This window comes from Bos javanicus, chromosome 12 (assembly GCF_032452875.1).
Source record: "Bos javanicus breed banteng chromosome 12, ARS-OSU_banteng_1.0, whole genome shotgun sequence".
NCBI classification, from domain to species: domain Eukaryota; kingdom Metazoa; phylum Chordata; class Mammalia; order Artiodactyla; family Bovidae; genus Bos; species Bos javanicus.
The window spans coordinates 29,619,102-29,643,622 of record NC_083879.1 but is presented as its reverse complement, the minus strand read 5'-3'; the positions used below and the strand labels follow the sequence as shown (position 1 = coordinate 29,643,622).

The 24,521-nt window shown below is 45.1% G+C and overlaps 1 long non-coding RNA gene across 1 annotated transcript in view; it reads right to left on the bottom strand.

Annotated features, from left to right (window-relative positions):
• Positions 1-23,897, bottom strand: part of LOC133258342 (uncharacterized) — a 28,069-nt gene extending 4,172 nt beyond the window's left edge. Inside the window, exon 1 of the long non-coding RNA XR_009739977.1 lies at positions 2,557-23,897. This is a non-coding gene — a long non-coding RNA (uncharacterized LOC133258342). The remainder of the gene's footprint in view (positions 1-2,556) is intronic.
• Positions 23,898-24,521: the final 624 nt, after the last annotated feature.

Below are 24,521 nucleotides of genomic sequence, written 5' to 3'. Positions count from 1 at the left end.
ATGCATGCAGTCTCCTGCAAGATGATCCATACCAAACGCTTGGGCACACGGCTTCCAGGTATCAAATACATCATGAGATGGCTTACTCTCCTCCACTCTGGCCCAGCACCCATCCTCATTACTGCAGACTAACAGTTTGATATTGCCTTCATTATTCCACAGTACCTGATTTATATATTTTCATCTTAAATGGGTCCACAGAGATAGTGGTTTGAATCATTTTGTTGACCTGAGGTTGAATGATATGTCATTTGAGTCAACAGACACACTCACACACACACACATAAATGGATAAGAAACAAAGGTAACCAGAAAATCCACAGCCAGCACAACCATCTCACAAAGAAAGGATCCTTCATTTGGCATTAAGTAAGCCAAACTCTGGGCTTCCTGGGTGGCACTAGTGGTAAAGAATCTGCCTGCCAATGCAGGAGATGCAAGAAATGCAGGTTTGATCCCTGGGTCGGAAAGATCCCCTGGAGGAGGAAATGGCAACCCAGTATTCTTGCCTGGAGAATCCCATGGACAGAGGAGCCTGGTGGGCTACAGTCCATGGATCACAAAGAGTTAGACACGACTGAGCACACAAAACAAGCCAAGCTGTCCCAGACAGGAACAATCATTTTTCAAATCAACCTGTACAGAAAGAAACAAACATTTGAACTCTGTGGTTTTAACTGACCAAACAAGAAAGTTCACAGAGGAGACAATGGGAAGTCCAGTCCTGTTGTGGAGCATTGACGCTCTTTAGTGTTCATTCAGGAGTCCCTCTTGGGCTGACTGGGTTCACCAATGAATTTGGATAATATAAAATTAGGTAGCAAGAGAATGCCACAAGACCGAATTTAAACACTTGATAATTTTGCAGTTATGAGAGCCACTGTTCTGTGTCATGGTCTGGAATAATGAATCACAGCTTTGTTTAGACAGTAGAACAACTTGAAACCAAAGAATTTGTTTTAGAAACCCACAAATACTGGGTCTACTTCCTCACGACACCAGGAACCATTTCAAACACACATAATGATATATTTGGAACACATGCAATCAGGTTAAGCAGGATCATCCAACTAGGAGTTTTCTGTTAGTATATCTGATGCTATTGATTCCTTGGATTTGGTTGTCTGCTAACCTCTTAACAGATCAGGCGGCAGCAGCTCACGTGGGTGTGGGCACTATGGGAGAAAAATCTTAAAATCTAGAAAACATTACAATTCATTTAGTTTCCCCCTCCCCTAGACAATCAGAAAAACAAAAACAACTGTTGTTAAAATCTGAGTACTTGAGCATGATAACCTTGGCAAACTATTCTGTAGGAGTACCTTTTGGAGAATCGCTGTTGTAGCAAAAATAGAAATCAAGGCCTAGGCATCAGAGTTGTGGGGTTCAAATCTGTCCTTTATCGAAGGCAACATTTGCTTAGTTTCACTTCAGGAAAGTTACGAGTCTTTGATCTGTCATACTGACTCAAAAGTCAGCAAACTCTTCTGCCTGGTTGAATTAAGAGAACAGCGCACTGTCTTAATCTAGAAATTCAAGGGCTTCTTCCCTGGCTTAGCGGTAGAGAATCCAGTTGCACTGACCATGCAGGAGACATGGGTTCGATCCCCGGTCCAGGAAGATCACACGTGCCCGGGAGGAACTCAGCCTGTGCACTGCAACTACTGAGTCTGTGCTCTAGAGCCTGCGAGCTGCAACTCCTGAAGCCCTTGTGCCCTAAAGCCCTTGGATCTGCAACAAGAAAAGCCACGGCAACGAGAAGCCCTCGTAATGAAACTAGAGAGTAGTCCCTGCTGGCTGCAATGAGAGAAAAGCCTGTGCGGTGGCAAAGACCCAGCACAGTCCACGATAAACATTTTTAGAAAATTTAGAAATTCAAACCCTTTGAACTACTGCCAATTTAAATAAGTAAAAATTGCCATCACTCTCCCCCAGCCTATTTACAATATCTATGATTCAGGTAAGAAAAGACATACTGAAACTGTCAACATGTACAGGGTAGGGCAGTGGATTTTAGGTGATAGCTGGCAATGCACAGAGTAGGAGGCTCAGGAGGAGGGGGAGAATACTAAGAGGGCAGGAGAGAAGAAGAATTAACAAGAGATGCTGAGTTTTAGAAAGAGTGGGAAAAAATGTATTGCTTTTATTGAAGTATATTTGACTTACAATATTACATTAGTTTCAGTGTACATCACAGTGACTTGATATTTTTATATATTACCTACCACAGCAAGTTATTATAGCACTGACTCTCTTCCCTGTGCTGTACATCACATCCCTGTTGTTGATGTACTCCTGGGTTGCTGCAAAATTGTGGTTTTTGCTGTTTGATATTGGAATACATTCTAAATAATGTATGTGGGTTATGTTATATATCATTTTAATTTGCATTTCTTGCTCTATGTTTTTTTGCTAATAACTTATTACTTGCTCTTTATTTCATGTTTAATTTAGACTATGGATATGATATTAGACAAAAAGCAAATTCAAATAATTTTCTTATTTGAGTTTAAAATGGGTCATAAAGCATTGGTGGTTCAGTGGTAGAATTCTCACCTCCCAAAATGGGTCGTAAAGCAGCAGAGACAACATACAACATCAGCAATGCGTTTGGTCCAGGAACTGCTAACGAACGTACAGTGCGGTGGTGGTTCAAGAAGTCTTGCGAAGGAGACGAGAGCCTTGAAGATGAAGAGCATAGTGGGTGGCCATCGGAAGTTGACAGTGCAACTGAGAGGATCATCAAAGCTGATCCTCTGAGAACTACATGAGAAGTTTCTGAAGAACTCAACATCAACCATTCTATGGTCGTTCGGCACTGGAAGCACATTGGAAAGGTGAAAAAGCTTGATAAGTGGGTGTCTCGTGAGCAGAGTGCAAATCAAAGAAATCATCACTTTGAAGTGTCATCTTCTCTTATTTTACACAACAACAATGAACCATTTCTTGAGCAGATTTTGATGTGCGACGAAAAGTGGATTTTATATGACAATCGGCAATGACAAGCTCAGTGGCTGCACCTAGAAAGAAACTCCAAAGCACTGCCCAAAGTTAAACTTGCACCAAAAAAGGCTCATGGTCACTGTTTGGTGGTGTGCTGCCCGTCTGATACACTATAGCTTTCTGAATCCCGGCGAAACCATTACCTCTGAGAAGCATGCTCAGCAAATAGATGAGATATATCGAAAACGTCAACTTAGGCTAAAAAGACATTTTTCTTTTTTAAAAAAAGACTTATGTTTTTACCAAGATATCTTTTTTGTCTCCCCTCCAAATTTGGCAGGCCAAGAAAAAGCAGGTGCGTAATTCTAGATCTAAAACTAGGAGTCGTCATTGGACTGGAAATCAAAACCGCAGAAAGAGCAGGTTGAGAGAACCTTACAAGAATCTCTGCTGAGAGACAGGTAAGTTAGACAGCCTGCCTGCCAGCCCCCTCCCCTATCCCTCCCATGAGCACAGGTACCGGGCCTTCTGACGTGGGCAGAACAGGGCAAGGGAGTCCAGCACACTCAGCGCCCGGGGCCAGTCAACATCTACACCCACACCTGTCCACCAAGGGAGGAGCTTTCAGCTCCCATTGGGAATACAGTCTGGTGTGGTGACAGGCTCCTGATGGGAGAAATGTCTCGAGTCTGTCTTGACTCTCACTGGCTAACCTTTCCTGAAGACTAGGCCAAGCCGGCTGAGCACACTGGAGCTGGACAAGTCTTGGACCAACTGCAGGTAGGGACACCCACATTCATTTTCTCCCTTTCTCTCTCCCTCCTCTCTTTCAGCAGGGCTTTTGAGCCCCTGATGTGTGCCAGATCACTGTTCTTGGCACCCAAGATGGCTAGGAAACCGTCAAGGAGCTTCCATTCAAGAGGAGGGAAATGGAAAATTAAGGTCCAATTTATTTTTCAGATTTAAAAAACCTCTATGAAGGAGAATAACTTGTAGGAAAGCGGGTCAGGAAGACCCTTTCTGATGAAGTGACAGAGGGAAAGTGGCCCTACTGTTAAGGAAGGAGGGGAGGGCCTTCTTTGTCCCGTGACTTAGCCAGCTACTGTTTCATGGATGCTGACAGAAGACACATGATGCTGGGAGACAAAGGACTTTGTTTTTCATGGCACAGAGAACAGCAGGAACTCCACCTGTCTGTGTCAGTTCCTTTCACTTCCCAATCCCGCAGGGTGACATGTGGATGTGGTGAGCACCGTGGGCTGGCATTACACGTGAGCAACTTGGAGCTCAAAGAGCCCTGATCTTTTTAAGGAGCTCCAAGCAAACTGGCCTACTGCTGTCTTAGGAAGACATTGTCTGTATTACATTGGCCAGTAAACAAACCTGCCCCAGGCTCCAGAATGAGGCATAATTCCTGGCTTCTAAGGCTCTGAGCTCTCCAGACATCCTTCAAAAATGGTCTGGAAGAAAAGCTGTCAGTGCCTCAGCTTGTAAGACACACATCAGACTGGAGTGACCTGTCTACCCACGATGCAGTTCTGAGAGATGATGGCCACCAGTAGGGCCAGACGGGTCCCCCCTTGGTTGGGTGGGCCTTACGACTGCTTCCAGCCAATGAGCTGTAAGCGGCTGTTACTGACATGGTACATTCCGGAACCCTCTTTTCACTCTGGCTCGGGGATGTTTGAGACAGTGGCTGTTCAACCAGTCTGGGTCTCAAGGGGTTCACAGGGAGCAGAACCCTCAACTAACCCATGATCAACATGGAACATAAACAAAAATGAAAGCTTTGTTTTTTAAGTCAGAGATTGCCAAACTTCAACCCACAGGCAAAATCTGGCCTGTAGTCTGTTTTTGTGTTGTCTATGAGCTCAGGAATGCTGGGGTGATCTTTTTGTTATGGTTTCAGATAGATGAAGCTCCATTTTTAACGTATGACATTTCCCTCTAGGGATGTGAAAGAGTTAGGCATCTGTTGCGACCCCATGGACTATACAGTCCATAGACAGCAAGGAGATCCAACCAGTCCACCCTAAAGGAAATCAGTCCTGAATGTTCATTGGAAGGACTGATGCTGAAGCTGAAACTACAATACTTTGACCACCTGATGCAAAGAACTGACTCATTTGAAAAGACCCTGATGCTGGGAAAGACTGAAGGTGGGAGAAGGGGACGACAGAGGATGAGATGGTTGGATGGCATCACCGACTCAATGGACATGAGTCTGTCAGGAGTTAGTGATGGACAGGGAGGCCTGGCATGCTGCAGTCCATGGGGCTGCAAAGAGTCAGACACGACTGAGCAACTGAACTGAACTGAACTGATGAGCTCAGGAGTTTTTTTTTTCCTAAGTGTTGTGAAGAAAAAGCAGCAGCAAACAGAGAAGAACATGGTTCAGAGTCCTGCATGGCCTGCAAAGGATAAAACATTTACTCTTTGGCATGTAATAGAAAATGCCCTCCAATCCATGGTTGACCTGGCCAATCTATCTGATGTGGAAGAAAATAAAAAAGATACAAGGGAAACAAAAATAAGAAAAGTGTTGGAAAAAGCAGTCAGTGTCAAAGGCTATCGTATCAATGGAATAAGGTGAGTTTCTGAGGCGTTGTCATTGGCTTTGAGAACATGGCAGTTACTGGGGGCTTGATAAGTGCAGGTCCGTTTGGACCGTCAGGGACAAAAAAAAAAAGACCAATTGGAGTGAAGAAGTTGAGTCTCAAAACGAATACAACCGTTATCAAGGTTCACTGTGGACAAGGACAGAGACGTGACAGGAATGGGCTGTGGGGTAAAAGGAGAGTTGCTTTTAAAGACGGGAGAAAGCAGGGCCTCTGAATAATCTCAAGGATCAGCCAGGTGGAGGAGGAGCTGACCCAAGAGAGCAGGAGAGACATCAGGTGACTGAAGGAGTGAACTCCAAAGAGCAGAGAGGAAGTGATATGACCTCAGTGGGAGGACCCGCCATCGTCAGGAGGAGGATCTCTTCTCCCATTGCAACAGGAGAAAAATGAGTCTGCAAATGCAGGAGGACCTGTGGCTTCAACGGTGATAAGACGAAGGAGTTCTTATCTGATGACTTCTATTTTTCAGTGAAATATGAGGCACGTTAGGGAGGGAGAAAGCTGTTGAGAAGAGGGCAGGGGACATTTGAGGGCAGAAGAGAAAATTGAAATGTCTCAGAGACTGAGGGGACTCAAGCTCCTAATGAGGAATCAGTGAGGAGGGCTGAGACACCTTTTGAGATGAATGATCATGAATTTAAAGTCAGCGTGACAGTCTGGCTTTGTGACATCTCCCGCAACTTTTAGTGTCTGGGTGCCAAGGGGAGAACGTCAATCTTTTGATTCGAACATATTTGGAGTGCGACCATTTGAGTGTAAATGAAAAACAGAATGTGCTGAGCTGCTCTGGGAGTTTTTTAAGGGCTTCTTGAAGGGTCCCTCCAAAGACACGCTGACCACTAGGCACCCCACTTCAGCACAGTGGCCAAGGGTATGTGCTTCAGAGCCAGAGTGTCCCGGCAGAAATCCAAGCTCTGTCACCTATGACCTCAACCAGGCTATTTAACTTCATTTGGAACAAGGTTAGTGGTTGGACTCACCTCATATGATGGTGGTGAGATTTATATAAATGAGTTCTTCTAGTAAAACCTTCAGAACAATGTCTGATCCATAGAAAGTGTTCCCACATGGCCTTGGTATTTAGCTGTATGCCACAATTTTCAGGTGACCTAGAAGCCGGATTAATATTAAATTTGCCAAAACCCTGCCTAGAAAGCTTGTGCTGTCCAGCCTTCATTTAAGCCAGGCTTTCTCCCTCTGGGGAACAAGAGTAAACACATTGAGAAATGAAGGTGTTCCCTAAGGCTCAAGTCCACTTTGAAATGCTGAGTCATTTGCAGAATCTTTTACAGGGTGAGACTCTTCACACTGAGTGCTTTAGACTGGCATTCGCAAGGGAGTATTTTCCTGGCATTTTATTGGAAAGTGACTCTGAGGGACAAAGTGGAGTGAGCCAGGGACTAGCAGAGGCATTTTCCTACACAGCTTCCTGAGGTGAGTGGTTGGGGAAGACATCCACCGCACGGGGCTGGCCCCTGCAGGCAGAGCAGAAAAGATCACATGCCTGCAACTGTCTAATGTGATGAATGTACTGGAATCAGGAAGAGAAGCCTCTTCTTCCCGCGATGTCCCTCCATAGCACTTTACTGACAGAGCTTAACATCATGCTTGCTACAAAGGAAAAATGCTAAAATGGTCCTGCCCCAGGAGGCACAGCAGGTAATGGAGGATGGACTAGGGCTGAAGGATAAAGGTAACTTGAAACTTGTCCAAAGGGCACCAGAAACACTGATAACATCAGTCTAATGAAGGTCCAGAAATGACTCTCTACCATCTAGCTGCTGCTTCTGTTATATTTGCCTAAGAGGCGAGATTTAAAAACCAGACCTGGGGTAAACCTCCATGGAGGCGGCGGCAGCAGTGCCTGTGGCCGCCCCCTCTGCCACCTGAGCCGTGCTTCACCGCCGCTGCCACCGCGTCGCAGCCGCTGTGGGACCCATGCTCCCCGAACTCCCTGGGGACGGCCATGGCCAGGTGGGCGGTGGTGGCCGGTGCAATCCCGGCCCCCTGCTGCCCCCGCTCAGCCCACGCCTAGAGGCCGCCCCGGAGGCCGTGGCCAGACAGTCGCCAGGTCTAAACACAATTAAGAAGTAGAACTGCCATATGACCCAGCAATCCCACTGCTGGGCATACACACGGAGGAAACCAGAATTGACACGAAGAGACATGTGTACCCCAATATCCATCACAGCACTGTTTATAATAGCCAGGACATGGAAGCAACCTAGATGTCCATCCACAGACAAATGGATAAAAAAGCTGTGGTACATATACACAATGGACTATTACTCTGCCATTAAAAAGAATACATTTGAATCAGTTCTAATGAGGTGGATGAAATTGGAGCCTATTATATAGAGTTAAGTAAGCCAGAAAGAAAAACACCAATACAGTATACTAATGTATATATATGGAATTTAGAAAGATGGTAATGATAACCCTGTATGCAAGACAGCAAAAGAGACACAGATGTATAGAACAGTCTTTTGTATTTTGTGGGAGACAGCGAGGGTGGGATAATCTGGGAGAATAGCATTGAAACATGTATATTATCATATGTGAAACACATCGCCAGTCCAGGTTTGATGCATGAGACAGGGTGCTCAGGGCTGGTGCACTGGGATGACCCAGAGGGATGGGATGGGGAGGGAGGTGGGAGGGGGGTTCAGGATGGGGAACATGTGTACACCCATGGCTGATTCATGTCAATGTATGGCAAAACCACTACAATATTATAATTAGCCTCCAATTAAAATAAAATTTTTTTTTAAAAATTAAAAAAAAAAAGAGCTTCTACAATAACAGCAGATGAAGATCCACTAGTAAATTGATCAATATTTTTGGCTGGCCCTCCAAAGAAAAGGTTAGGAAACTGATGGTCCAAGTAAGTTAGGTGACTGGCTTACGTTACACAGTTTGTAAGTGAAAGAGCCACTATATGACCAGAAAAAATTCATAGGGCTCCAGAGCCCGCCCTCATTTTCCTCATCTGTAAATAATAAGTTGGCCACCTCTGTGACATCAGATGTTCCAGATTAAAAAAACATGAATAATAATTTTGAAAAATGAATAAGCCTGCTTTTTCCCATCTAAAGAAAGCCCCTCTAAGTAAGCAGCTATGACACGTGTGCCTCAGGAGTATGGATATTACTGCTGTGTGAAACATGCTGATTAAAATCATTGTTTCTGGAAAACAAAAACAAAACCCAGACCTAAGCAGCCTAGTCTATAGTTCAATTGTCAAGATCAGGGTTATTAGCGAACTGTTTGCAGAGCAATGAGTAAGTTAGCCCGAGAGTAGACGTGGCACCAGTGCTGAAGGCTCAACACTCAGTCGTTAATTAATGTTAGGTTTGGAGATTCATCTACTTCTCTCATAGTTATCTAAAAGAAACAAGGACGTATAAAGGTTTATTCACATGCTCTTCTGTTTCCTTCTGACTGAGCAATATTCTAGCTGCCAAGATTTCCCTTCCAGCAACCTGTCCATCATCAATTCTTTTCCACTTTGACTCCTCTCCTCTCTTAACCAGTTTCAGACAAAATGTAAAATAGGGAGCCCTCTTTCTAGGGCTACCCCTAGGGTATGTGGCTGTTGGAAAATATTTTTGCAGAGCACCTGTCTGTATATAAACAACTTGATCAAAAATGCATTACAAAATTCATGGACCCATGTCCATGAATAATGGGTAGAATAATGGGTAGAAAAGAAGGACTTATTGATTATCTTCCCATTAGTGCATGTGAAGATCCTTTGTCTTGTGTACTATGTGAGTGTCACTCACCACCCATCAGTGTCTCAGCCCGATTTTGGTGGCCCGACCTCATGTGATCCTGTGAAAGAATTGCTGTGCCAGCCAGCGGGAGCACCCTGCTCTCCAACCTGTCCTTCTGGGACTGGGTGCCACTCCAGAGCCAGGGGCTGACTCTATTAGCCTGACTTCTGGAGCCCCAGAGGACTTCTGGTCTACCCCACACAGGGAGCAGAGGGCTGGAGTGTGCTCCTGAGAGAGAGGAGATGAGGACTGGACCCATGAAGGCCACAGCCTGGGCTTGGGACACCCAGTGCGGATGACATGGTGGGCCCCAACAGGTACCAGGGGTCATCAGGGAGGGCCATCTTTCATGGAGGGCACTCCATTCACTGGGTCCTGGGGCCTGGAACCAGCCACAGGATGCTGCTTCCCTTATCCAAGGGCTACACTGCCTCTTTTCAGGTCTGGCTCACTGCATCTTTGACCATGGAGACAAAATTCACTCTCTTTGTTGTAACTGGAGATAGGCAAAGTGGCTGAGCCACAGCTTGTCACATAGTGAGCTCATGGTAGGGCCACAACCCTGGTCCCCAGGCCAGTGACCACTCACTCTTTCACGCCATGTGGCGTCTGATGTTCTCTTGCTCTTCCCTGAAACATTCAATGCCTCTTTCTGTTTCCTGGTATTATGGACTGAAGGTCTGCCTCTCTCCACTGTCCATACCTGAAGTCCTAAACCCCAGTGTTGCTGGTTTTGGAGATGGGACCTCTAAGGAGGTGATTGAGGTGAGATGAAGTCATTAGGATGGGGCCCTGATCCCAAAGAATTAGTATCCTTCGTTCATAAAGAAACGTAAGACAGCTAGTGCACGCTACCCCCAGTAACGGGCACCAAGAAGAGGCCACGTGAGGACATAGTGATGAGGCGGCTGTCTACAAGCCTGGTAGAGAGGCCCACCAGAAATTGAATTTTCTGGCACCTTGATCTTGGACTTCTGGCCTCCAGAACTGTGAGCAGATAAATTCCTGTTGCTGGGGCCACCTGGCATTTTGTGGTATTTTGTTATTGTGGCCTTGGTTTCCTAGGGGATGTTCACCCCCTTCCAAAACCAACTTCCAGATCCCTCTCAGCAGATCTTCAAATTCTCCCCTTGTCGTCTCAGTCCTTCAGAGGCTTGCCTTCAGTTAGCACCCTGATACATAAACCCACAACGATGGTTATTACCATCATAGCTTCTAGCTAAGATATTTAATCAGGACTACTTCTGGATAATCCCCTAATTCCAAAGACTGGTTTTAACAGTGGACTTGTAAAACATTAGGACAATCAGATTGAGGAAGTCAACTGCTTACATAGGCCTCCCAGTGGGCCCTTGAACCCCTGCGAAAAGCAGCTGCCTTCTCTCTCGTGAAGGCCTCAACCCTAACTTCCAGACTATAGCAAGCCTTTTGCTTTCAGTATCCAGGTGAGGAAAACTTATATTCCTACAGGGAATAGGGAAAATAATTCTACTTAGAAGTATCAGTCATTCATTACTGTATCATTTATTTGAAATTAGGCTATTACATATCATGTTTCATTTGAGTAACTGAAATGGAACTTAAGTACTAGTAATACATTGGGTTACAAGTGATAGGAAAATTAAACTCACAGAATCTTAATAAGAATTTATTTTTCTCTTAAAAGTAGGCAGATTCTGGCTTTGCTTTAGCAGCTGAAAAACAGGGACACATTCTCTTTATACATTTTCACCTTGTCATCCTCAGCATGTTGGCTTTTGTTCTCCTGATTGTGCCTCATGAACAAAAGTGACTGCTGCAAACTCAGAAATCATCCTTCATTCGAGGCTGAAAAAAGGGAGGACATGTCCGAACTGTGCCCAGTGGCCTCTACTAATTGTTAAAGTAGGCTTAGAAAGTAGCTATTTAGTTTTTTAACCTAATATAGATGCTGAGTGAGCCATGACTGGAAGAAATTAATTTGTGTTTAGAGATGGTGCTTTTCACAAAATCAACTGTTAATGCTAAAATGTATGGAGTGATATTTGTACATGATATCTTGGAAGTTTTTTGTAAATAATTCTAATTGAGAATTACTTCCTTTTCTCCAATTATAAAACTTGTGCATTTTTGACTTGCCTGTAGCTAAGATACAGAAAGCAGTGGCAGGTCATTATCCCCACCACAACAGAAGAAACTGAATGAACTGCAACAGAACACGTTTTAAAAAGAACATCGGCTACTGGGAATAAAATAGGTCTAGTTGCTAGGAGTCGGACACGACTGAGCAACTTCACTTTCACTTTTCACTTTCATGCATTGGAGAAGGAAATGGCAACCCACTCCAGTGTTCTTGCCAGGAGAATCCCAGGGACGGGGAAGCCTGGTGGGCTGCCGTCTATGAGGTCACACAGAGTCGGACACGACTGAAGCAACTTAGCAGCAGCAGCAGCAGCAGCAGAGGAACTGAATGCCAGAGTAGAAAGATCTCCTTTCCACTCTGAATGCAGATCTGTAGCTCTCTTCCTACTTTAGGTATTTGACAAGTGTGTGCATGGGCTCAAAACTGGACTCAATATTGCACAGGAACTATGAAAGAATAAAGAGAAACAGCTTTTGAGGACTGGTGTGAAAGCCAATTCTGGAGCATTCCTAAGGCAAAGACACTTTTTTCCTGCTGATTTCTTGTCATGGCAGCTTTAATGAGTACTTTGGTGGTAAGGGAGGTGCAAGCTGAGCTTGCAAGGAGAACAAAGTTCCTTGCACTCTGAAGGAGCACAGATGCCAAGATCATGCTGAAGAGAGAAGTGCAGGATAAACCAAGCACACCTCTCGCCCTTGAGACATCTGAACCAGAGGTGAATTGACTGTAACAAAATCTACAGCCTTTCCCCAGTGCCACTGCTGGCTCCATCATACTGATCGGCATTTTATCTTACCCTGGCTGCCTGACACAGGAAAGAGCAAATCCTCTCTGGGGGGAAAGAACACTTACTTCAGTCTTTACACAACTTTTACACACACAGTTTCTGGCAAGTAAAAAAAATAATTACAATACTTGGGGGGAAAAGGGGGACAATCATGAGAAAAAAAAACAGGATAAACTGATGACCCAGATATTATATTTAACAAACAAGATTTTATGACTATTATAATCATGCTAAAGAAAACAGGGACAGAAGGTGAACAAAACTGATGACAAGATCTTGGGAGAACTTCAACAGGGAAATGGAATCTGTTTATCTATCCCAATGGATACTCTAAACTCTGAAAAATGTAAAGAACTTACTGGGCAAATTTAATATGGCATCACCAACTCAATGGACATGAATTTGAGTAAGCTCCGGGAGCTGGTGATGGAAAGGGAAGCCTGGCATGCTGCAGCCCGTGGGGCCTCAGAGTCGGACATGACTGAGCGACTGAACCAAACAGTCGGAACTGAGCGACTGAACCGAATGAGAAGACACAAGTACTGAACTAAAACTTGGGTCAACGAAATTACCCAAACTTTTAAATAAGCACACAGAGACAATGGAATTTAAAATAAAAACCAACATAAAAAAACTTGTGAAGAACATTGTCAAATCACGTATGTGGCTGAAGTCCTAAAGGAGACAGGAAATGGGGTGAATGCAGTATTTGAATTTTCTAAACCTGACAAAAGATCTCAATCCACAGATTTAAGAATCTCAGTGCATCCCAAGCAAGAAAAATGTAAGTCAAACTGAGATATATCACAAGCCAAATCCTGAAAACTAACGAGGAAAACTAAGTAAAGGGGGCAATCTTTAAAGTAGCCAGAGGAACTAAAAGACACATTAACTTCAAAGGAACAACAAGCAGATTGATAAACTTTTTAACAGAAACTCCAGGATGGGATCCACATGGCAATTGAATATGTTTAAGGTGCTAAAGGCTCTCATGTTCTTAATTCTGGGGAAGCTATCAATTAGAAAGGAAGATAGTCAAATAGAAAAATAGATATCTGAAGACAAAATCTAGACAATTCATTTCCAGCAGACCTAGAGTTAACAAGTACTAAACAGAGGTCTTCTAGCTGAAAGGAACAATCTGTGAAGGAAAAGAACTGCAGAAAGGAAGGAAGAGCCTTGGAAAGGATAAATTCATGGCTGGATATATAAGGGCGTTGACCATTTAAACCAACAATAACAAGGACCTGTGGGATTTAGATCCAGTCTATGACAACCCAAGTGCAAAGGGCAGAAGGGAGTAAATTTAGCTGTACTTGTTTACCATTCTACTCATGAAGAGGTAAAGTTTATGAGCGATGTAGATAAATCAAGAATGCAGATGGTAATTGCTAGAGTAATCACGAAAAGCAGAAGAAAAGCTAAACACCTAGCAGAGGAGGGATAATGGAATGTTAAAATACTTAATCAAAATAATCAGAAAAAGGAAGAACATATGAACAAACAGACGTGACTGATAGGAACTAAGTAAAACCACACAAATCCAACAATATCAGGAATTACCTTAAAAATAGAAACTGACTAAAAACTTTCATTTTAAGAATGAATTTTATACTGGGTTAAACAGTAACATTCAACTTTATACTGTCTAAAAGAAACACACTTTAAAATATAAAAAAAAGCCCTTATAAGTTGAAAATAAAAGGATGGAAAAAATAGGCAATGCACACACTGACCTATGGGGCTTCCCTGGTTGTCCAGTGGTTAGGACCCAGCGCTTTCTCAGAGGGGGTGCAGGTTCAGTTCCTGGTTGAGAGCCCACATGCCAAGTGGCGCTCAAAAAAAAATACCTTGTTTGCAAAATTAATAGCAATGGAGGACATTTGAGGCGAAAATACTATTAAAGGCAAACATTTCATAAGCATAAAAGGGAAAATTTAATGGGAAGACATAACCATTTTAAATGATTGCATTGAATAATATAGCTTCAAAATACTTAAAGCAAAAATTGAATGACCTAGAAGAGAAACAGACAAATCCATCCTTGTAGTTGCAATTTTTAATAAACTCTGTGTTTTACAGTACAAGCACACAAAAAATCAGTGAAAACCCTCAGAAAACTAGAAATAGAAGGCAAATTCCTCAATATAAAAAGGGTGTCTATAGAAAATGCAGTTATCAGACTAATGTCACCAAATTGAATTATTTCCCCCCTAAGCTTAGGGAAAAGACTAGAGTTTTGACTCCCTATTCAACACTGTTTAGGAGATCCCACATAGCACAAGACCACAAGGAAGATGGAACTGCACAAAGAATGGAAATAGAAAAGTAAAAGTATATTTGGAGATGAAATGACTGTATTCAGAGAAAATCCAAAGACACTTAATAAGTACCATATCTAATGAATTTATCAAGATCACCAGATATAAGGTTGACATAAAAATTAACTGCATTTCTACACACCAGCAGCAGTCAGAAAATAAAATTAGAAAAATAATGTTTACAATAATATAAAAAATATCACCTCCCTAGAAATAAATTTAATGAAATAGTTGTAAGACCTCTACACTGGAAGCCATAAAATGTGCTGAGAGATATTTAAAAGGAACTAAATAGAGATTTATCATTTCATATACTGAAATATTCAATATTATTAGGACTACAACAATCTCACATTTATCTACAGATTCAGTTCCAATCAGAATCTCAGATTTTTTCGTGTGTAAAAGTTGACATGCTGATTTCTAAATATACATGGAAATGTAGCTAACCTAGCATGGTCAGATCAATCTTGAAACAAAGTCTGAAGATTTACATGACCAGATTTCAGGACTCAGCAAAAAAACTCATAAAAAGTTATTGGCAGAAGGATATAAATTAGACAAACTGAATGGGATGCAATCCAAAAATGGGTGCACACATATGTGGGCACTTTAAGACAAAAGCAGTAAGTACAATTCACGAGGGAAATTATGCAGAGAAATTGGGTCTCTCTGTGGAACGATATGAAGCAGCCACATAGATTCTGGTGGATGACAGCATACAAAGCTTAAACTGAAAACACAAAGGAACAATGGTCCTCAGCTGGGGGAGACAGTTGGGGGGGTTGCTGGCCGTCACAATGGTGAAGAGGCACTCCAGACATCTGGAGGCCATGGATGCTGCCAAATACGCTACAATCACAGGAGAGCCCCCAAAACAAGGAACCGTCGCACCCAAAACGTGATCAGTACCACCAAGGCTGATAAGCCCTGGTCTGGAAGGAAGAACAGAAGACTCTTTGTAACCTCAGGTGGACAACCCAGTGGTGAACAGATCATAAGAAAAACTGTCCATAAAATAAAGAATGGACAAGTTTGGTTTCGTTTGAATAAAGCCGTTTTTTCTATCAAAGAAAAGGATGAGGTAAGTTACAGACTTGAAGACGAGCTACGTGATCAATCCACACTTCGGACCAGGACTCTGGCAGGCAGACTCTAAAAATGGTCCCTCTAACCCCTGATTCTTGGGATTCAGGATCACACCCTTGGGCTATCTTCCCTGGAGTTGTGTGTGAGGTGGAGGGGGGGGGGTTGTAACCTAGGATGTGTGTGAGCGTGCTCCGTGAGCCTGCGAGGAGACACACTCCCTGGCTGGCTAAAGGAAACAAGTCTTCTGGAAAGGAGGGAAGAGCAGGCTACAGGCGGCAGCGGCAAGAGGCTGAGGCCCGCAGGCCAGCCGACAGCCCACGTGGACCGGGCACAGCTGACAACCCTGAGCCTGGATGCATGTCCTTCCGCAGATGAACCCCGATGAACCCACAGCCCCGACCAGCACCTCGACTGTAACCTTGTGTGAGGCCCTGGAGGGAAGGCCCGGGGGAGCCAAGGCCAGACTCCTGGCCCATGTGAACCCTCAGGCGGGGAGCACGTGTTGTGCTGTGTCACCGGGTGTGCGGCAGTGCTGCTCTGCAGTAACACGTGCTACAGATTCACAGCCAGGGTGCCGCCTACATGTGCCTGACACAAACACCACCCACCCAGCACGTCCACAGCACTTGAACCACCCCTTGGCAGGAATTCCAGGGGCTCATAAACACACATTTTCGGTGCTCAGCATCACTCATATCATGCCATCACAAGGGAAAGCCACAACGAGACATGCTATATGCCTACAAGGCTAAAAGGAGTAAGACCGCCAATTCTGAGCATGGACGAGGATGTGAAGCAAACACTGAATTCTTGGGAAGTATTGCTTAAGAGTTTTAAAAGAGCAGCCACTTTGGAAAACCTTTCGGCAGTTTTTACTAACAAACCAAGCATCTGCGCCAGGGTTCCACAAATGACAGCCCATGTGCCAAATCCAGCCTGCCACCTGCTTTTTAAATGAAATTCCATTTATGACTTGCAGAGCCTGAAGTATTTATCTGGTTCTTTACAGAAAAAGTGTGTGCTGATCCCTGGTCTACACTATGTCTCAACAAGGCTCTTCCGCAAAATGCATGTTCGAGGGAGTTTATTTAAGTTTTATACTTTAACAGCTTCAAGCCAGGAAGGGAAAAAAACTGAAATTCCCACCAAGAAAATTCCCATATATTCACATATGGAGTACTTTACAGCCATTAAAAGGAGCAAAGTATTGGTAGATGTAACATATATGATGCTCTCACAGGTTGAGCAAAAGACACCAGACACAAAAGAGAACCATGTAGTTCCATTTACATGAAATTCAAGAACTAGTAAAAATATCTGACAGAAACTGGCACAATGGAAACTGCTGGTGGTGGGGTACAAGGTGCCTAGGGGAGTCTTCTGTAGCACTGCAAAGTCAACGTCATGACCAGTGCGTAGACACTGGTTACCATGGCCCTCAATTAGAAACTGCATTGTCTCCTACTGAAGAATATCTGGAAAGTGCAACAAAATTTAACCAGACATTGAAAAAGCAGGCACGTTCCCAGCATTTAGAAGGCAACTACTCTCAGGATTTTTCTTTACTTTTTTCTGGTCTTTTTTTCCTTTTAACGGTTTCAAACCTACTGAGAAGTTGCAAAAACAAAACAGCCCTTTCACCCAAGTTCCCCCTTACCACTATGTATTCTGGGATGTATGCCTCCCTACCTCCAAACAAGAATGCTCTCCTCCACTGCCACAGGGCTTCCTTTTAAAACAAGACTGTCTGAAATTAACCAGAACCCCAAATGGTACTTGATCATTTTTCTGACGATGCACAGTGACTCAACATTAACTAGTATTTAACCGGAGCTAGGAGGGGAGGGAGCCCCCACCCACAGGCTGCGTCTCACAAGAGTACACATGGGTGGGGACAGGGCATTTGTCCTAACTGCAAGACCAAATGTTAAGTTTTGGTCTCTGGTTTGATTTCAACATTGCATTTGGTGGCGAGCAGCGTTACTGGTGCAGAAAGGCTCTGGAGGATGCTGACCGCAGTGCACGCCCATGGCCCTTCTGTTCTGGAGGCTGCAGACTGGCTCCTAAGCAGTGTTTTGTCAAACATTCTCTTCAGGCCCTTCTGTAGGAGTATAAAATAGTCCCCACACGCCACAGCCCTCAGGTCACATCTGCTTTACAGGGTGTCTCAAGGGTGACAATCCTAAAGACCCTAAAGGAAATCAACCTTGAATATTCACTGGAAGAACTGATGCTGAACCTGACGCTCCAATACTTGGGCCACCTGATGCAAAGAACTGACTCATTTGAAAAGACCCTGATGCTGGGAAAGATTGAAAGCAGAGAAGGGGACGACAAAGGATGAGATGGTTGGATGGCATCACTAACTCAATGGACATGAGCTTGAGCAAGCTCCGGGAGATGGTGATGGACAGGGAAGCTTAGCATGCTACAGTCCATGGGGTCACAAAGAGTCGGACATGACTGAGTGACTGAACAACAACAGCAACAAGGGTCACAGGCTTTTGTTCATCCTCCAATAGGGTCTCAGTATTAGGGAACCATCAGAGAGGTCAATGTCAGTCGCCATAAGTGAGAAAGGAGTCTTTGGGCAAGGGGTGTTTCAAGGGCCCACTCTTCTGATCATCAAATGATACAGAAAGCCCTGAAAGCCAGATGAGGTGTGTATCTGTGGACTGGTTGGGAGGTGGTAATTTGCCATAATTATCTTGCCCTGTAGTATCAAAAAGCCCGAGAGCAAGTGGCTGTCTGCCAACCCGAGCCGCGCCAGCATGGGGAGTGGGGACGACTGGACACCTTCGGGGCAGATTTCCTTGTTGGAGAGACTGGCTCTGCCCAATGGCTCTTTCACTGACAGCACGATTGTTTGTGTGGCTGAAGTCCTTCTGTGCCCACTTTACATATTTCATGTTCAACATTGGCCTCAAATTCTCTACCAGGGTACTGGCCGCACTGTAAGTGGGTCTCACAGCTGCTGGACAGCACTGCCCATTTTAATTCAGACGCTCAAATATTTCTAGATTTGGCCTGTGGGGGCCCCCTTCAGGCTGGCTCTTAGTCTTTTTGTTCTTATAATTCTTGGAACCTTTTTGCATTTTCTGGCAAAAAAAAAAAAAAAAATTGTACTCTTCCTAATCCACTGATGGGATCAGCTATTTCTCTGAGGAGCTCTGGTTCCTTTTGTGAAGGAGGACATTTAGAAGACAAGTCTGATCTGAGCACTCAAGTGTGCTCATTGCTACTGGGTTTCCATTGCTTCTAGGCCTGGCCAGCAGACGGAGATGAAAATACACACCTGTACACAGATACAGACATAGATAAAAACATCCACATACCCACAACACCTGTAACTGTTTCTATATCTATCTGTACATGTATGTATCAACCATTCTGGAGCTGACACCAATACATCTAATTCTGATTCAATACTAGTGTTATTTCTAGCCTTGCTCTTTTCCATGTTGGTGAACCCCCTCTCAGATCTGATCAGAAGACTTTTTTTCAACTGAAGTTTAAGTCGGTGGGAGGACAGTCAAACATGTGAGCCTGGGTACCAGTGAGGCAACAGACACCACACGGGAGTAGATCATCAGTGGCTTTCTGTAACTAGTTTATGCATAGCTCAGCTTGTCTAAGCAGAACAGTTTCTGAGTCCATAAAGGCTCGGTCACTCTTGTTGCACAGACTGAAGTGGGATGTGGTAGGGCCCAGATGTGGGCATTGGCAATAGCAATGCCAGGACCCAGGAGGTAAAGAGAGGTAAGCTCCCACCCCCTGCTGCCGGGAGCCACCACGAGAGATCCCACCCATGACAAAGGTCATGCAGAGAGGACCTGACAGGCAAAGGCAGATCAGGACTTGAGGGACTCCCCTGGACCTGCTCGAGCATCTACCCCAAAACCAGAATCTGTCTGTTTACTGTTTATTATATCATGCCTTTCACCAACTCTTCTGACATTAACAGGGGGCTATCCCTGATCACCTTTCTCTGAAGGAAATCAACTTAGAGCTCTAGTTAATAAGTCTCCTGGGCATAATAGGAGTGTTTCAATTCAAACCTCTCAGATGGCTTTCTAACTTGCCTGACAGGTTTATCCGGACTCTTACAACTATGCATGTGATTGTTTACAGCCTCCCAACCACGAGAGGCACGGGAAGCTTAAGATATTCTAACAGTATAGAGCTTCTCAGGGAGTTAAAAATTATTAGAATAGAACTGGTGGAGGATTTCATTGTTGAGCCAATGCTTGCTGCCAAGTTTCCATATCCCTTACCCATTGTGTCCTTGTGCGTATATTAATTAATATAGTTGGTATACAGGAAAAATAGGTAGTAGCCTTGATGTTAACAACTTTAGACCCTCGAGGTAATAAATTCCTTCCTTGTTACACCCCACACCTTTGCCCTATAGGAATGCAACTTTATCCAGTGCTTTCGGGGAGTGGCGCCAAACTTTAGAAAAATCACCTTTGTAGAAAAAAACTTTTCTGGTTGATCAACCTTTATCAGAGGAAAAAATGTTAACAGGCCTCCTGGCCAGAAGATGATGTAAATCACCTAAAGCCTTTTGCATACGATAGGTTTGCAGAAAGAAAGCCTGGTCTCAATAAGGGTCAAGGACTGCTGACCTTGCATGACTCCGCACCCCCCTATTATCCTCTATGTACAACTGAGGATATAAAAGTTCCTTTTAAAAATAAAGTTGCAGGCCTTGCTCACCAAAGCTTGGTCTCCCCGTGTCATTCTTTCTTTCTTTCTTTTTCTCTCTTTCTTTCTCTCTTTTTCTTTCAGGATGACTCCTTGGAGCACAGGGGCCCTCTGAGTTCACTTTTTTTTGCCTGGGCTTCTAAGACCTGATCGGGAAGGCGCCCTGTGTCTTCACTAGGGAGAGGGCATCCTGTGTCCTCATCCCACCAAGAGGGCACCTGAGGCCTCCGTGAACAGAGCAAGTTCCATGTCAGGAGCTTTATTGGCTTTCTGTGTAAACCAAGGAAGATCAAGCATCTTTCTCTCCCCTTTACTTTTAACTCTTTCTCTCTCGCTGACGCCATCATCCTGAAGGTATCCCTGGATCCTGCTGGGGCTGGACCCCAGCACCCTGCTCCTGAAGGAAGTGATTCTTCACACTCAGTCTCCAGCCTAACATTGGAAGGCTCCAGACTGTACTGGCCTACAAGGGGTAGGCCTGTTCCTGGCACTCTGGGGACCTCCTGCAGCATCTGGCAGCTTGTTTCAAGATTAAGTTTATTGGCAGACCCCTACCTCCTCTTCAGGCAGCCAGAGCCTGACTCCTCTGCTCTCCAAGGGGCATCACGGTGAGGAGGCTGGATTGCTAGGGTCACATTCCAGAATCTAAACCAGAGACAGCAGTGATTAGCCTGCTGCTAGAGCTTGGCTCACAGACATTTTGTTTAAGCCATTTTTTTTTTTCTTTTTAATTCTGAGTCTTCAAATAAAAATCAGATTTCTGACTTCTCTTGAAAAATATGAAGATGTGACAACAAGGGCCCCACGTGCTTATGCATGGACCCTCAGCTCGAATTGAGGAGGGGCACGTTTCCCCAGGGCTCCACGTGCCCCTGCCAGGTCTCCTCCCATTGCCCTTCACCGTGGGAGAGTCTTCTCTGCATGGCTGATGCGGATTGCTGCATCAGAGGGTGTGGGAGTGTCTCTTGCTTTGTGTCTGCCTTGATTCCACAGTCTTGTTTCAGGGCCACCTTGAGCCCACCAACCTTCTGGAAAGCAGAAGCCCAGCACCCCACAGCTGAGGCCAACTTTGGGCCAGTTGGGAGAGATGAAGCCAGGAAGAATGGTGGTGTACACCAAGACTGGACTTCAAGTTCATTTTTGAGACCAACGTGGAAAAGAAACCAGGCTCGCACAGCATATCAAACTGCCCAATCCCCCATGTACCCAGTTAGCACAGGAAGCACAAAGAGCTGAGGGACATAGAGAGGTAGGCTCAAGCCACACTGTTTGCTTTTCTGGGTGCACACCTGACCCCATTTCCCAGACAGCCCTCTGGTCAGAGGGGGGTCATGTGAGAGCCAGGCAGACACCCTTGTGGATCGCAGTGATGGACACAACCTCCTAGCCTCGCCCTTACTCCTCCTCCCTCTCCCCACCTTCCACTCAAAAGCTCTTTCTTTGACTAAGGAGTCACAGATTCAGCAGAAGATTCTGAGGTCTGGAGGATGGATGAGCTGCGGGTGAGGAGGAGCCCAGGTCCCCGCCATGATCATGCAGAGCAGAAATTTCCTGCTCTACCTCCTCATTGGACTCCAATGAGAGCAAGAAATAAAATGTCTATGGTTTTAAGCCATTGAGATTTGGGGTTAACTGTTAAAATAGTGTGTCCTGACTAGTAACACTGGCCTTGACTAGTACACAGAGATTAAGGGTTTAACCAAGGTACTTTCAGAAAGTTCAGTTTCTTTTGTGGTCAAACTTCTCAAATAAATGTTACATAACCAAATACTTTCAAATTGCTTCCATCTAATCATAGCCTTTTTACCAATAATCTGGTTTGTGTTTCTGTGGTGCACTTGCCAGAAATTTTAACTGCCAGATCCAAAATACTTTCCAGCTCTCATTTTACTTGTGCTCCTGTGGTATTGGACACTGTCAACCACACTCTTTTTCCCAAAGCTCCTCCTGCATCTCTCCCCACGCCCAAGAGGTGGGCTGTTCCATCCTCCAACTCCATCACCACTTACTAGCATGTGACCCTGGGCATGTCTTGGGTTTCACTTGGCTCACTCACTTGGGGGCTTCACTTGAGAATTCCATAAGATAATGTGCTGCTGCTCACTGAATGAACGCAACGAGTAAATGGTGTGAAAGCCCACTGAATGTTAGCTGCTGTCACTGTTATTAATCACACAGTGTCTTTGCTTTTCTTCTCCTGTCTCCTCCTCTGTAAAATGTTTTGGTTCTTTTTTCTCCTCTCTGCTCCCTGACTGCCGGCTTTTCCAAACTTACTATCTCGAATCTTTTCACATCTCCTTTCTCCTCTGTGACTGACAAGTTTTTTATGTCAGGTTCTGAATGTTCTACCAAGTTTTATTTCCAGTCTGGGTTCCCTATACCTCTTCCATCATGGGTCATCAAAACAATCACACATGCAGAATAGACACACACAGAACAGACGGGATTCAGTGCTTTCCTCTGGGCACACCCCCATCAGAGACTGGATCTGTAAGGAAGACTCCTCGCAGACCTGAACTGTCATGTGAATGGCACCCCACTCCAGTACTCTTGCCTGGAAAATCCCATGGACGGAGGAGCCTGGTGGGCTGCAGTCCATGGGGTCAAGACTGAGCGACTTCACTTTCACTTTTCACTTTCAGGCATTGGAGAAGGAAATGGCAACCCATTCCAGTGTTCTTGCCTGGAGAATCCCAGGGATGGCAGAGCCTGGTGGGCTGCCGTCTATGGGGTCACAAGGAGTCGGACACGACTGAAGTGACTTAGTAGCAGCAGCAGCAGCAGGTGACCCAGCCATGGCACAGCCCGATGATCTGGCAGAGGTTCCTGAGAGGACTGTGGCTGCTCACTAACTTCCAACACCTTCCTACCCTTCTGGGTTCATGACTCGTGGTCCCCCTAGTCGTCTCTCCCAAATGCAGCCCATTCAACGATTATTTCAGTTGACTTATTTTTCTTTAGAATGGATATTCCCAGGGTATGAGCCACACAATATCTGACTTAAAAGATACTTCTCAAAAGGAGACTAAAAATTAATTTAAAAAACAAAACAACCAACCCTGTTGGGAATTCCCAGAGCACGTCAGGAAGCCAACGGGCTTGGGGAAGCCGGCTGTGGAGAGACCTGGGGCTTGGGTTAGCTCAGCTGCCTCCAAGCTCACGTGCACACTGGGCTAAGCCCAGTCTGTGAAGTTCCCTCGGCTGCCATGGGAGGGGGCTCAATGGGAGCAGAGAGGAAGGAGCCCCCATTGCCTGGAGCCCCCCGCCCCCAGGGGCAACTGGGGGATCAATCAAGCCAGAAAGGGAGGAGCCAGCTCCCTGAGAAGCCATGAGGTCTGTGTGGTGTCCCAGGAATTAAGACATCTGAGAGGTTTCACAGAGATCGGCTGGTCAGCTACACAAAGTGATAATATGTCTAAGAGTGTGTTCATTCGTAGGGCAAGTCCATTCTAAGAGAGTTTTCTGGATTACTGGCACCTACCTAAGGGTTTTGTGTTGGACAAGTCCTGCTAAGATCAGTTAGTAGCAGTGAACAAGAACAGACACGGTTCCAGCTTTTGTGACCGAGGGACTGGAGGGGCTGGGGGTACCCACAGCAAATGGAGACCTAGGAGGGACAGCCAAGAGGGACAGGCACATGCCTCTGGGCTGAGGGACTGAGAGCATGGAGCAGGAGCTGGTGGGGAATTAGGTGGTTCCGAGTCCCTTAGGATAGCTCTCAAAACAGAAGAAGAATGCTCGAGAAACTGCCCAAGAGGGAGCCCCGGGCATGTGAACTAAGTAGAGAACCCTCAGAGGAATCCTGCCTCTTGTTCATGGGTTCATGGGGGTGACTCTGGGAAACAGTGCTGGAGTGAGCTGCTTCCTGTCACTCAGATTCCATAGGAATAAACAAACTTGGCACCTTTAAAGAAGCGCTTTCAAAATGTTTTGAAAGGAAATGCTGGGCTGGGCGGGGGGGTGGCAGGAATCTCTGTGCCCACTAAAGCTCAGCAGGAGGATGGCGTGTGCATGGGTTGGAGCCCTCAATGGGATGACTGTGGTGAATTACAAGGCTATCTGCCCCGTGGCCATGGGCGAAGGCCGTGGAGCAGAGAGCGCACAGTGGATGTCCAAGACCCGGGAGCAACGAGCAGACTTGCTTTGTTTAACCTA